At 35.5% G+C, this 14,387-nt stretch overlaps 1 pseudogene; it reads left to right on the forward strand.

Annotated features, from left to right (window-relative positions):
* The first annotated feature begins 436 nt into the window (after positions 1 to 436).
* LOC143575141 (aluminum-activated malate transporter 10-like) lies at positions 437 to 14,165 on the forward strand (annotated as a pseudogene).
* The last annotated feature ends 222 nt before the right edge of the window (positions 14,166 to 14,387 follow it).

Consider the following 14,387-nt stretch of genomic DNA (forward strand, 5'->3'; position numbering starts at 1 on the left):
AAAACTTGGAGCTACAGCAACTTAAATGACTCGAATTGTTAATACGAAAAGAAAAGTATAAGGGTGATACGGAAGATCTCAAGTGACGGTTTGGTAGAGATCTAAAGTTCAAAGACCAAGTTAAATAAATTGGTGTCATAGTTATCTTTTATTTATTATTAAATAAGTTAGAAGTTTAATTTGATTGTGTTTCCTATTTGGGTGTTATCTAAACTCATCAAAGGTTTTATTTGTAGTAGTAGATTGAGTTTCGTTCTTGTTTATTGTTAGTAGAAAAGAGTCGTATAAACGTTTTATGCAGTATCGTCTTTCGTGTTCTTAATTTACTTGTCTGATGTTTAAAATAAATACAATAAGATGTCATATAGTAAATCAATAAAAAAAACAAAATTTTGGCACCATTCTGCACTCGGACCACTCACATTCTTTTGTAAAAATGACTAACAAAAATGAAGTTGAGAGGGGTATCATGGTGGGTGATGGATCATCAATGGTGCTTGAGCCCGACCACACGCATGGAGTGATGTGATTATGGGGACAGTCCCGTGATCACATCCTAGTTTACTTTAAGAAAACATTCTAATGTGAATGATCATTGTAGATGGAATGTTGTACAAGTGTTTGAACGGAATTTGCGCCACTTCGCTTGCTGGATTTCTTGCACTAGGCATTCATTGGATTGCTGGTCATTCAAGCCACAAATTTAAGCCATATATTGTGGGGATTTCTATCTTCATACTAGGTAACTTCACAAATTTTATCATGAAAACTTGTCCCTCTAATAAACATAGATCCTAAGTTTCACTAACTAATGATAACTTTCTTAACAGCTTCTGCTACAACTTTTCAAGATTCATCCCCATAGTAAAAGCAATATTTGACTTACATACAACCCAGTCTCAGTCTCAGGGTATCGTGTTGATCATCTCCTACAAATGGCTAATGAAAGGTTAATTAACCATAACCATAGAGACTTGTTTGTGCATCATAACTAGCATGCTTGTTTTTCCTGTTTGGGAGGGTTTGGAGCTTCATTTTCTTGTCCTAGATAACATGGATATAGCTTGCAAAATCTTTAAACATGCAAATAAATTTTTTTGAATTTACACATTTTTACCAACTTTTAATCATCATAATTTTATATGTTGTAAAGGTTGTGTAGCTGATTATTTTGGTCAAGTTGACGAGGAATCTAAGGAAAGTTTAGAAGGTTATAAATGTGTGTTGAATGCAAAAGCTTCCGAGGAATCCATGGCTGTATTCGCTAGATGGGAGCCCGCACATGGCAACTTCAATTTCCGACACCCGTGGAAGAATTACCTTAACATTGGCGCATCGTCGCATAGTTGTGCTTATTGCATTGACACACTCGCTAGTTACTTGGCTTCCAAGAATCAAGTGAATTTTAGCTATTGAGTTTTTCCTAAATTTTTCAGTTTTTCTACAATTTCTACAAGAAATAGAATATATATAAATTAAGACAAGTTCTTGTCGTAAAAACAGGTACCGGAATCAATAAAGAACCATCTTGAATCAGCATGCATGAATCTAAGCACAACTTCATCAAATGTTATAAGAGAACACTAGTACAAAATTGGTTGGTTTTTAAGCGGTAAATTGGCTGTTTTAGGAGGTTTATGGACCGCTCAAACAGCTATCGCTAAAAAGGACGAAATGGTTTTTTAGGCAGGTTTGGAGACCGCCCAAAATGAAACTAGAGACCGCCCAAAAAAGAACACTAGAGACAGCCCAAAAAAGAACATAAACAAGTAGCAAATTAACCGTTCATAATTACTTGAGGACCGCTCAAAATCTCAATCTTCCCAAAATATAGGACCGCCCAAAATGCAAGATTACAATTAAAAAATAATTTTATTTAAAATCAGAAAGCCACCTTTAAATGTATATAAACTAGCAATGTTTCCCGCGCGGTGCTATTTTTATAGTTACAAATAGCATTTCATTTTGTGCTATTTATGTTTACATCATATATATTACAGTTATTGGTTATTATACGTGTTTCTTTGCTCTGTGAATGTTTTTATACATGTATATTTGAAGGGGATGCGACGGTTACAGTATTGAAACTGTCATTCACAGGGGATGCGTTACAGTATGGAAACTGTAATACTGGATGCCACGGTCGTAGGGGATGCCACCATCCTTTGAAACTGTAGGGGTATGGTACTAAACACGGCTTACGACCTTAATTTATTATGTCTGGCTTATTTTATTATATGGACTAATACAATATTATTGGGCTGAGGGGGTTTTGTGGAGGTAACCCAAACTGGGCTAGGCCCATTAGGGTACCATGATGGTGGCCAAGAGGCTCCCTATATAAGGAGGTCTCCACCTCCTTATTAAGGGTTGGTTGTTCTCAATAAGAGCCACCACCATAACCATTTTTGTGTCTGTAAACAAGAGATCCTTGAGATTTCTTAGCAGTCACCTCCACACCCCCAAAAACCATTGCAGATCTTAAGCTACCAGAGAAGAAGATCGAGTCGTGGTTCGTTCATCTCGAAGACCGGAGAACATCGTCATGGATCAGGTCAGATTCATTTCATGTTTCTACAAAGACAAGCCGAGATAGTCATCCTGCGTAGAAGAGGCCCTTGTGGGCCAGTCATTATCATCATATTATAGCTCATAAGCCGCAACTCGCGCATGCTTCGTTATTTTATAGCTCGTAAGTCGCCTCGCGCGCAAGCTTCATTATTTTTATAGCTCGTAAGCTGCCTCGCGCGCAAGTTGCATTACATTATTATCGAGATGCGCACTCTATCTTTTATCAGGCCCCGCGCCACTACTGTTATGATGCATGCTATATCTTATTCATGCCAGTGCACCATTATTATCATAAGGATCACAACATTTCACCATCATGGAGGAAACCTCTCAAAACTCAAAGACAATAAAGACAAGACCGAAGAAAGAGGAAAAAACCGCCTCATATCCTAACACACCTTATGAAGTCCAGCGCTCCACCTAAACGCTTGCACGCCTAGGAGCAACACTGGACTTGGGGGGCTTGTAGGGGTATGGTACTAAACCCGGCTTACGACCTTAATTTATTATGTCTGGCTTATTTTATTATATGGACTAATACAATATTATTGGGCTGAGGGGGTTTTGTGGAGGTAACCCTAACTGGGCTAGGCCCATTAGGGTACCATGATGGTGGCCATGAGGCTCCCTATATAAGGAGGTCTCCACCTCCTTATTAAGGGTTGGTTGTTCTCAATAAGAGCCACCACCATAACCATTTTTGTGTCTGTAAACAAGAGGGATATCCTTGAGATTTCTTAGCAGTCACCTCCACACCCCCAAAAACCATTGCAGATCTTAAGCTACCGGAGAAGAAGATCGAGTCGTGGTTCGTTCATCTCGAAGACCGGGGAACATCGTCATGGATCAGGTCAGATTCATTTCATGTTTCTACAAAAACAATCGGCAACCAACGGCCGGCAGATTTTGTAAAGGCGTTACAAACCATCGGCGAGCAGCGCTAACAAAAATTGACAATATCTGGAGATTGACTGCCTCTAACCACCACCGGAACGACGACCACCAGCAGATCGATCAGATCAATGGAAGAAAGAAGATGTGCCAATATGTGGCGTTACTTGGTTTATTTAAGAGGGACTATTTATGTAAAATAAATAATATAGGCGGTTACAATCTTCAAACTATTTAAGGAGACAATTTACGTAAAATAAATAACAAATATGTGGCGTTACTTGGTTTATTCTATAACAATTAAATAAATAAAATACAAAAGAAAACTAAAAATTTTTCAACCAATTCTAAATGTAGTAGACTAGCATTGTTAACGCGCGTTGCGACGGTGCTATTTTTGACATGTTTAAAATATATAATAGCATTGTTACCCACACGTATCGAAGGTGCTATTATTGGCATATATAAAATTGTTTAAAATATATAATAAAGATAATGACTACAATAGTTTTGTTGTATCCATCTCATGTCCTTTACAAACCAGAGTATTATTTAATAATATTTAGTGTAGAAAAAAAGAAATTAAACCATTTACTCAACACCTAGGCCAAAGGTGTTTAGCAAACATGCTATGGCATGATATGTATATGTTAAATTGAAGCATGTTGATGAATAATTGTTCTTTTCCTTTAATACATGTATATGTTAAATTGAACATTCAAAACATACATGAACAATAATAGAATATAATTCTACAAAAATTTCCCTACACAATCAAAATATAACCGATATAAACTTAAGTTAAACTCGAAAAGATTGAACATTTATATCTATCATTTTGACTAACAATTACATTAATATTAACATTGTGATAAAAATTTACATCAAAACTTTTATAAAAATAATCTACAAAAAAAATTATTAAAATATTTGTGTTGGTAAATACATCATATTGATTAAAAAAAATTAACCGTCAGTTTTAACGTACGAAAAACGAAATTAAAAGGTTTTGATTTTAGGTAACAATTTCTTCATAATTCTGTTCTCCTTGAATTTAATGTGTCAATAAATCTTTTGCTGTAATTCTGTATAAGTAAATCAACCTAATTATATATGCATTACTTTTAAAGTTTTTTTTCTTTAAAAAAACCACAGTTTGCAATAATAATTCCGATATAACTATAACCTTTTTTGTCACATTTTCTTTGATCATAGAGATTATGTCAAAATCAAACAAATTCTGTAAGTGACACCCAACTGAAATACAGGATTGGTTGATCGGAAAAATATCGAAAGTGTATGAATGTTACTAAAAAAATGGTTAAACTAATAGGCAACTTATGTAAGTAAATCAAACATTCTCATATATTATGTGTCATCCTCCTGCGGAAGATTATGATTTCATATATATTCCCTCCAGTGGAGGCATTTAACATTCTCCATTATCCTCCGGCATCGGGATCGTTTATCGGGTCCCGTAGCTTTTCGGTGCCGGTTCGTCAACGACGTGGCCATCGCTCTAGCTATGCCATTTCCGAACTGTGATGGTGACTGGATGCAAATACGTTGACGGTAGTGGAGGTATTATTGCAGAAGAGGATGGCATGGTCATCGGGTTCTAAACGCCTCCGTTCACCGCTAATGGTTGATAGAAGGCAAGTATATTGGCTTCAGAATAATATTGGAAGTTGGGTTTGAGGAGAACGTGTGGGATATGGAGATGTAATGATGTATTTATAGGTTTGGAGATGGTGGCGGTTATTGGTTTTTGACGGGTAGAAGGTAGTTATTGGAGAAAAGCAAAGGTCACGACGTTAATCAATGAGGACAAATGATAGTAACCGGATTCGAGATCGGCGGTCTCCCAAGATATGACCCTTTGAGCGGGTTAGACTCCAAAAAAATAAGATAAAGAATTAGACATTTGTCTTCGTAATTTTTTACTTGCTTTCATTAATAATCAAGGCCTTTTTATAGGCCACAAATAAACAAACTAAAGAAATTGACTAGAGGTTATCACCACTAATCCACTACCTAAAAGAACATGCCTACAACAAAGTAAATAATGCCATAAAGATTGATGCATTAGCTAGCCCACAACTCTATATTGTTTATGCATGGTGGACGAAGTGGTTGTGCACTTATCAACAAACCGTTGTGGCCTTTCAATATTTATAAAATATGAAGAAAGACAATAACGTAATTATTATATATTAATTGAACTTAGGTTGGTTTAATAAAAGTTACAGTTATCTTTTTCATGCACTTACAAGTGCATGTTGGTTAAAAATGTTAGATACGGAAATTTATATATTTATTTGGAAAATGGTTGGAAAAAAAGTTTGCAACCAATTCTAAATGTAGTTTAGAATAATTCAAAACAGTTTATGCATATTCAGAAAAAAGAATAACAAATCCTAGCTAACAAAGTCAACAAAACTTCTTTATTTCATTATAACATGCATAGTTTACAAAACCTGCTTGTTCAAATACAATGCCAAACTATACTCTATCTCGCTAATTTTATCACTAAATACCGAAATAAAACACAGCATGTTGGCTTCCTCTTGTGTGATATCCGTTGCATCGTTCCGAATCTAAAATAAATACAAAATGTGAGATTAGGTATTGCAACAAGGTCAATATTAACTGGTCCCAAACTGGATATCATCCGAACCCAAGTAAACCAAAGCATGAAAAAAATATTTGAATCACCGTAACAAACCAAAAGCCAAATAATAACGTGAAACCCGAATAATACAGCCGCAAACCCGATTAACCCAAACAACACGCAAAATTCAAAGTATATATAGAATACTTACATTGTTTGGAAATTAAAATGTAAGTAATAGTTGGCAGTAGAACGCCACCAACAGAATCTCCTTTCACTCAGACTGCATCAATAGCAGCAAATCATCTTCTCTGCATACCTGGGGTGTGAACACCTGAGTATAACCTTGTGAGCTTGAGAGGCATATGCAAAGAATCTGGTGAACAACAAACATATAATTAGTTATAATAGACTGTTGTAAACCAAATCCTGGGGTCTTTGAACGTGTTTTGAAACTATTTATGTAATATTGAAGAACTGAAATCATATAAACAGTCTAAAAGAAGTGGAAAAACCTTGGTTCCTAAATATGCTTTAAGAATTTTCTTGGCAACAGTAGTAACAACTCTCCCAATTGTCTCTCTAGTGGATGATCAACTGCTACCCTACAATAGTGCAATCCATCAACCAAATGTGAACATTCAGGCATTCATGAGCTTGACATGTTTATAATTTTATATGTAGAAAACAGGTTTACCTCTACTGATCTTAAACCATACTTTAATTCATAAGTTGTATCAGCATGAGAATTGACAATTTACTGTAATCATGATAAGTACAATAGTGATAGTAACCGATTCGAGATGTTTAATCTCCCTAGCCTTTTGTAGTAGGCAAACACTCCCAAGAATTAGATGAGAAAGATAGAGACACTGTTTTGGAACACCATTTTTAATATTTCATTCATGCTAAAAACAAATACAAAGTAACTATAAATAGCCATACAAACCACCTACCCACTACTTGCTAATATGACTCTTAATAAACTAACCACTATGAATACTAAACTACCCACTACTAAATCATAGACCAATTACTAATTAACTTAAATAAACTAATAAATAAATACTAATAATTATATTAATATTAATACATGCACATGCACGTATCAATACTCCCACCCTCAAAAACGTCCTTGTCCTCAAAGACGATACCAATATGCTTGTCCCATGGCGGGCGCCATTCGACTCTCCCAACGGAATTCGGTGCGGTCTCAATACGTCGCCATGGTGGCCTCCAAGCATGCCTTCCTGTTGCATTCGGTCCTTTGTTGAATAATGGCAAGGCCCAATTGGTGTGTTTGTAAGAGTTGGTGGTTGGTGCAGGTTTAGGTTTAGCCTTTGGTTTCGGTTTAGTGTTGGTAGTGGTGGAAGAGGGTTGTTTTGGTGTCGGTTTGGGGTTTGGTTTGTGGTGCCGATAGGTTCTTTTTTTGGTTTTTGATGGGTGAATTTGGTGTAGGAAAGGTTTTGGAGCAAACGGTTTCGATGGCGGTGTAGGAGGTGGTAGTGGCGGTTCATGGTGTAATAGCGGTGGGCGAGCAATTAGTGGTGGTGGAGGCCCTAAACCTAGTTGGGCGTTAAAAAGCACGAGTTGTTGTTGGTTCTTCTTGAGAATGATCCACAAGTCGTCAATCAATGACATGATGTGAGAGGCCATGGTGGAAGGTGAGTAAGCCAATGAAAGCACCAAATGATAGTAACCGATTCGAGATGTTTAATCTCCCTAGCCTTTTGTAGTAGGCAAACACTCCCAAGAATTAGATGAGAAAGATAGAGACACTGTTTTGGAGCACCATTTTTAATATTTCATTCATGCTAAAAACAAATATAAAGTAACTATAAATAGCCATACAAACCACCTACCCACTACTTGCTAATATGACTCTAAATAAACTAACCACTATGAATACTAAACTACCCACTACTAAATCATAGACCAATTACTAATTAACTTAAATAAACTAATAAATAAATACTAATAATTATATTAATATTAATACATGCACATGCACGTATCAATACTCCCACCCTCAAAAACGTCTTTGTCCTCAAAGACGATACCAATATGCTTGTCCCATGGCGGGCGCCATTCGACTCTCCCAACGGAATTCGGTGCGGTCTCAATACGTCGCCATGGTGGCCTCCAAGCATGCCTTCCGGTTGCATTCGGTCCTTTGTTGAATAATGGCAAGGCCCAATTGGTGTGTTTGTAAGAGTTGGTGGTTGGTGCAGGTTTAGGTTTAGCCTTTGGTTTCGGTTTAGTGTTGGTAGTGGTGGAAGAGGGTTGTTTTGGTGTCGGTTTGGGGTTTGGTTTGTGGTGCCGATAGGTTCTTTTTTTGGTTTTTGATGGGTGAATTTGGTGTGGGAAAGGTTTTGGAGCAAACGGTTTCGATGGCGGTGTAGGAGGTGGTAGTGGCGGTTCATGGCGTAATAGTGGTGGGCGAGCAATTAGTGGTGGTGGAGGCCCTAAACCTAGTTGGGCGTTAAGAAGCACGAGTTGTTGTTGGTTCTTCTCGAGAATGATCCACAAGTCGTCAATCAATGACATGATGTGAGAGGCCATGGTGGAAGGTGAGTAAGCCAATGAAAGCACCAAATGATAGTAACCGATTCGAGATGTTTAATCTCCCTAGCCTTTTGTAGTAGGCAAACACTCCCAAGAATTAGATGAGAAAGATAGAGACACTGTTTTGGAACACCATTTTTAATATTTCATTCATGCTAAAAACAAATACAAAGTAACTATAAATAGCCATACAAACCACCTACCCACTACTTGCTAATATGACTCTTAATAAACTAACCACTATGAATACTAAACTACCCACTACTAAATCATAGACCAATTACTAATTAACTTAAATAAACTAATAAATAAATACTAATAATTATATTAATATTAATACATGCACATGCACGTATCAAATAGCTAATGATTTAGGCTACATAGCATGCTAACTGAATATAATCTTTCATATTCAAAATTATAATAGTAATCACTTTTCCCTTTCGGTATGTATCAGAGATCCAACCGTAAATCCTGCATGGAAGCACCATGTGTTTGAGTCTTAAGAAATATCTTAAAAGTAACTTCATAAATTCATAAATAAAGATAATCACAAAGAAAACTCTGATAATCATGTGATAAGGTGTTAATTACAAACTAACCTTCACCAACACCTGAATATATGTGGGCTTTATCAGTCTCTTTACTAGGTGTAGTAATTCGGCTCTGACTAGGCCTACGTATAAGAAAGAGTCATGTTTAAAACAAATAACTTCATATAGAATAGCAGTCTTTATTTTGTAAACCAGCTTTATGTGATGAGTAGGATGTATTTAATCTTCTGTCAATGTCACACAAGCAACTCCACCACCAAGAGATTCACCAAAAGTTGTAACACAAAAGTAGTCTCCATATGTACCTTGGCTCCAGCTGCTTTAATCACTGTTCAAAACAAGGTGATAATGTTTTATCCATCAATAAATCTTTTCAATTTTATTTTCAAATATATCTAACGGCACACCGGCCTTTAATTTCACTCCTAACCATGTAGTGAAATCATTAGTGTTATTTCCAATTGGTTGCATGTAAGTATATAACTGTCAATTCAATTGTATAATCAGTCTTCTTTGAAAAGGTAGCAGCCTTACGTTTCTTAAGTTCAGACAGTTTACACACTAAACAACCAAAAAACCCCAAATTAACAAAAGTTCCAAATCCTTAGCCTGTTCAGTTGATTTGTAAAACTGATGGTAACAAATTAATTTAAATTGATTGTCAAATACAAATAATTAAATTGATGGTCACACAGATTTGCAAATACAAACAAGTTTAGTACTAATAAATATAGGGGAAAACGTAACCTTTGAAAGCTCAAATTGGACAAACTTTTCACCATAAGTTCCAAATAAATTCACAGCCTAAATTCCTGAAACAATGTTGAACTTCTTTCACAAAATTAGAGGATAATGAAGAAGAAAGGTTAGGGTTCTTACATGCGCAGCCGTCATGATGGAGGAGATCGGAGAAAGAGATGGTCGTCGATGGTGTTACGGACTGAAACCATTGCAAGGTATGAGACTTGTCCCACATCGGTTGTATGGGCAACTGGTGTGGGGTTTATAAGCCAAATGGGTTCCCTCACCTATCAGACTAGTCTTTTTGGGTAGTCTGATAGGTGAGGGAACCCATTTGGCTTATAAACCCCACACCAGTTGCCCATACATACGATGTGGGACAAGTCTCATACCTTGCAATGGTTTCAGTCCGTAACATATTGGTAAACCATTTGCCCATACAACCAATGTAGGACAAGTCTCATACCTTGCAATGGTTTCAGTCCGTAACAGATGGGTAAAACGGAGAGATGTGATGTGATGTGTCGTTATTGAGGAGATAGGAATAACTAAGGACTTATGGAGTTAGGGTTTGAGTTGAGAGAAGAAATAACACTCTGCGTGCGAGAACCTATTATTTAGCAGTCTGCGCACGAGAACCAAATATTATTTTGGCTGTGGTTTTCAAAATATTTGGTGGTGGTTTTTTTCTTTTTCCTGAGATGCTTATCAATAGGGATGAGCATGGTTCGCTTCGGTTCGGTTATTGGGTGAAACCCATACTGAAACCTAAGCTATCGGCTATTTTAGAATACCAACCGATCGGTTTTCGGTTATTCATTTATTCAGTCTTCGGTTATTTTCAGTTTTTTTATTGTGAGTAGACATTACAACAAAAAGGAATTCAAAAAAGAGTAGGATATCTCATATATATTGAATTCCTAAATATAAAAATAGGCACGTGTTACGTGAAATCAAACAAATACAAAGTTGTTTGAGTAGTACAGTTTAAAATTTAAAGTTCTTTCTAATAAAACACTATAGTAAATTTGGCTTGAATCTTCATTCATTATCTTATTCACCTTCAAAGTTTAGACTCAATCTTCGTAATTTTCATCATCGTCAATGGTAGATTCTTTTGGTGTTTGGTTTCCGGTCAGAACATATCACACCCACATCTTAGGCCTGGGCGTATAACTAACAGATGGTACCACATTTGTAAATAAATCAGAGTTACGTATTTAAACGGAAGTCTTTTGAAACATGTGGATATAAAAGATAATATTTACATTATACAAAGGACGGAACAAAAGTTTCCGTTTAAGATTATTTGTTTTAATTTACAAAACCACCATTCGTTAATATTTAAGTTTAACAAAAAGATCCGAGTCATCGGATATCTTGAGCACTTCGTTCTTCAAGCTCTAATCTTGGTTACCTGCAAAATGTTAGAAAATACGTCAGCAACGAATGCTGGTGAATATGCTGACGCTAAAATATTTTCTTTTACTTGATTACCTCTCGAGACATAACTTAGGTCCGGCCCATCGTGGTTTAGGAATAATCAAGTTATAAAACAATACAATTTATAAACTCAAATCTCTACACACAGAACCCCAACAAACACAGAAGCGTTCGACATTACTTAGATACTATAGGTATACACATGGTCATTACTCCCCGCAGGCGAGCGTGACTATAACCAAGCGTGATGCGATGTGCCCACTGCATTTTATCACATATGTAAAGATCCAGACAAAACTCAGGGGCCATAGAGATACGCGATGGCCCTTTGGCTAAGCCCATCGCGTATCGCGACGTAGGCTTGCCTGGTCACCCCTTAGACCTACCACGTGGCGCACGTGGTAGAGGTTGTGACACGTGTGGACACGTGGCACACCACGTGCCTTGTGTGTCAGACAACCCATCGCGGTAAGCAATGGGTTGCTCTTCTGATCCATCGCGATGGGTCAAGAAAACATAATTTTCATTTTAGTCATTGAAGTTTAGATTTTGACATTTTTATTTTTTTGACTTTGGAAACTTGCTATTTTTGACCTGAAATTTTCATGATGTTACATAACATCTTAAAAAACACGTAGAAAACATATATTCGATTAATCGGTTCGGTTCGGTCTTCGGTTTTTTTAAGACGGGTAACCAAGCCTAAACCCAAAAATCCGTTTTTCGAAAAACTAAAAAAATTAACCGTCGGTTAATGCTTTGGTTCGGTTTTTTCGGTTATTCGTTTTCGATTTAGTGAATTCGGTTTTCTTCTCACCCCTACTTATCAAACTTTGGCCGGTTCATTGGCTTCTATTTAACTAATGTATTTTGAAAGGTTGCAAACGATCTTGTTTGGTTCATTGGTGATTTATTGTTACTGACTTAGGGGCTGTTTGGTAGCCTTTTAATGGTCATGAAGAGGTTATCTCTTAATGGTTCATAACCTCCTAATAAGTAAGAGGTAGCTATAAGTCTGAATGATTAAGAGGCTACCTCTCATTCAAACTTATGACTACCTCTTAACTATTAAAAGGTTGTGAAGCAATAAAAGGTAGCTTCTTAATAACCATTAAAAGGCTTAGTGTTAGTAAAGTTATAGGTTTGAGGCTCTATTTTTTGCTTGTATTTTTTTAGTATAAAACATAATACTATTTATTTATTTTTATTTTTATTATTTTGCAATAAAAAAGTCAAATACTGTTAACTTTAATTTTTAAATAATAATTACAACATTGTCTCTTAACATTACTCAAGTTTTGTAAATTCTAAAACTATTTATATATTTGCCCCCTCATCTTTAACAAAAAAGTTGACAACTTTATTCATTTTTTTAATTTCTTATATATTTGTAAATATATTATGCTTTAGAAAAAAAATCGAACATACCATTGCGACGTACTTATTTTTGTTGACGTTTTGATATAAAATTTATTCAGTATTGTGATTTAGATTATAAAGTACAGGTTAGTGGAACATTAATATACACGTCAATAAAGCATTATTTAAAACTTAATATGTTTTTATTTTTAACTATAGTTATAATAATAATACTTTAACTTTAATAACTATTGCTACTTATATGAAGGGTTATATATTACCCCCTTAATCTTTATCCAAAAAAATTTGATAAGCTTATTTATTTCTTTTTTTTTTCCTTTTATATGGTTGGATATAATATATTTTAAAATAACTGAACATACCGAAATTCGTATTTTTGTCGATGTTTTGATGTAAATTGTATTCAATAATGTAAATTATTAAGTACAAGTTTATATATATTTTACAAAAATATGGTTAAAAGAACTTAAATTATATAAATATCACAATAATCAAGACGAACTCAAGTTTAAAATTTCAGCTATTATTTTGAGCCGAGCTGAGTCAGCTCGGTATGAAATTCGAGATTATCAAGCCTTGGCTCGGCCAGGCTTGGCTTGCTAACAACCTTTTAGTGTTGTTATCCGTTGTATCGTGCAAGCACCTGACCAGTATATACATGTGTAAACACACCATAGATACATGTACACATATAGATCAACAATAAAGCTAATACATTTAACGTGTTGAGATTGAATAAAGAGTAGAAAAACACAGAACTATTCAATATGTATATACAATTACAAAATATATTCAATTAATACATAGCAAATCAAACAGTAGTTAAACTTATGAACAATAAGTATAATCCAAATTCAGATTTTTGCTATTAAATGAAAAATAAATTGAATGAATAAAAAAATCGAATAATGAAAGAGAAAGTGCCTAGTAACTCGCCTAGTAGAGGAATTTCAAAATGAGTTATTTATAAAAAAGTAGGGGAAAAACCATCCTTTTAGGCGGTTTGAAAGTCACCGCCCAAAGACCTAGAATATTGAATTTATAGGTTAAACATGTAATTGTTTTAGGCGGTCATTTGTTTGTTTAGGCGGTTAAGCTGATACGAAAATAAACAACACATGTTTCAAGCGGTTTTAAGGTATAGACCGCCCAAAAGAGTTTAGTTGACCGCCCAAACAAATCAATTTTGTACTAGTGGAATTAGAGAACTGGCAACATCTGTAAGCACAATGACAAGATCGACGAAGATAAACATGGCTGTTCGTGAACTAAAAAATGACTTAAAATCCCTTATAGATTTGTTGATCCAACCACATGATCACAGGACGAAAAATGAGCCAGTAATGCCACTTTTTGAAGTCATCCCGTTAACTAGTTTTGCATCTTTATTAATTGAAACACTTGATTAGATTTTATTGTATACCCTTTGTCTAATGAAAGCCTTGGAAAACAATCAAGTTGTTTAGCAACATATAGTATCATACTGGATCGTGTTGACCTGGTTAAGAAAACGGGTCGTGACAGCTAAAACCAAAACTTGTTTTTTCCATGTCGTGCTCTGGTATTGTATGTTTGATTTGATCGATTGTAGGTTTAAGGACCATAACTGTAAGATAAGAAATGATAGAATA

This window comes from Bidens hawaiensis, unplaced genomic scaffold (genome assembly GCF_021521415.1).
Source record: "Bidens hawaiensis isolate Kalapana, Puna unplaced genomic scaffold, B.hawaiensis_p1.1 tig00027299_1, whole genome shotgun sequence".
NCBI classification, from domain to species: Eukaryota; Viridiplantae; Streptophyta; class Magnoliopsida; order Asterales; family Asteraceae; genus Bidens; species Bidens hawaiensis.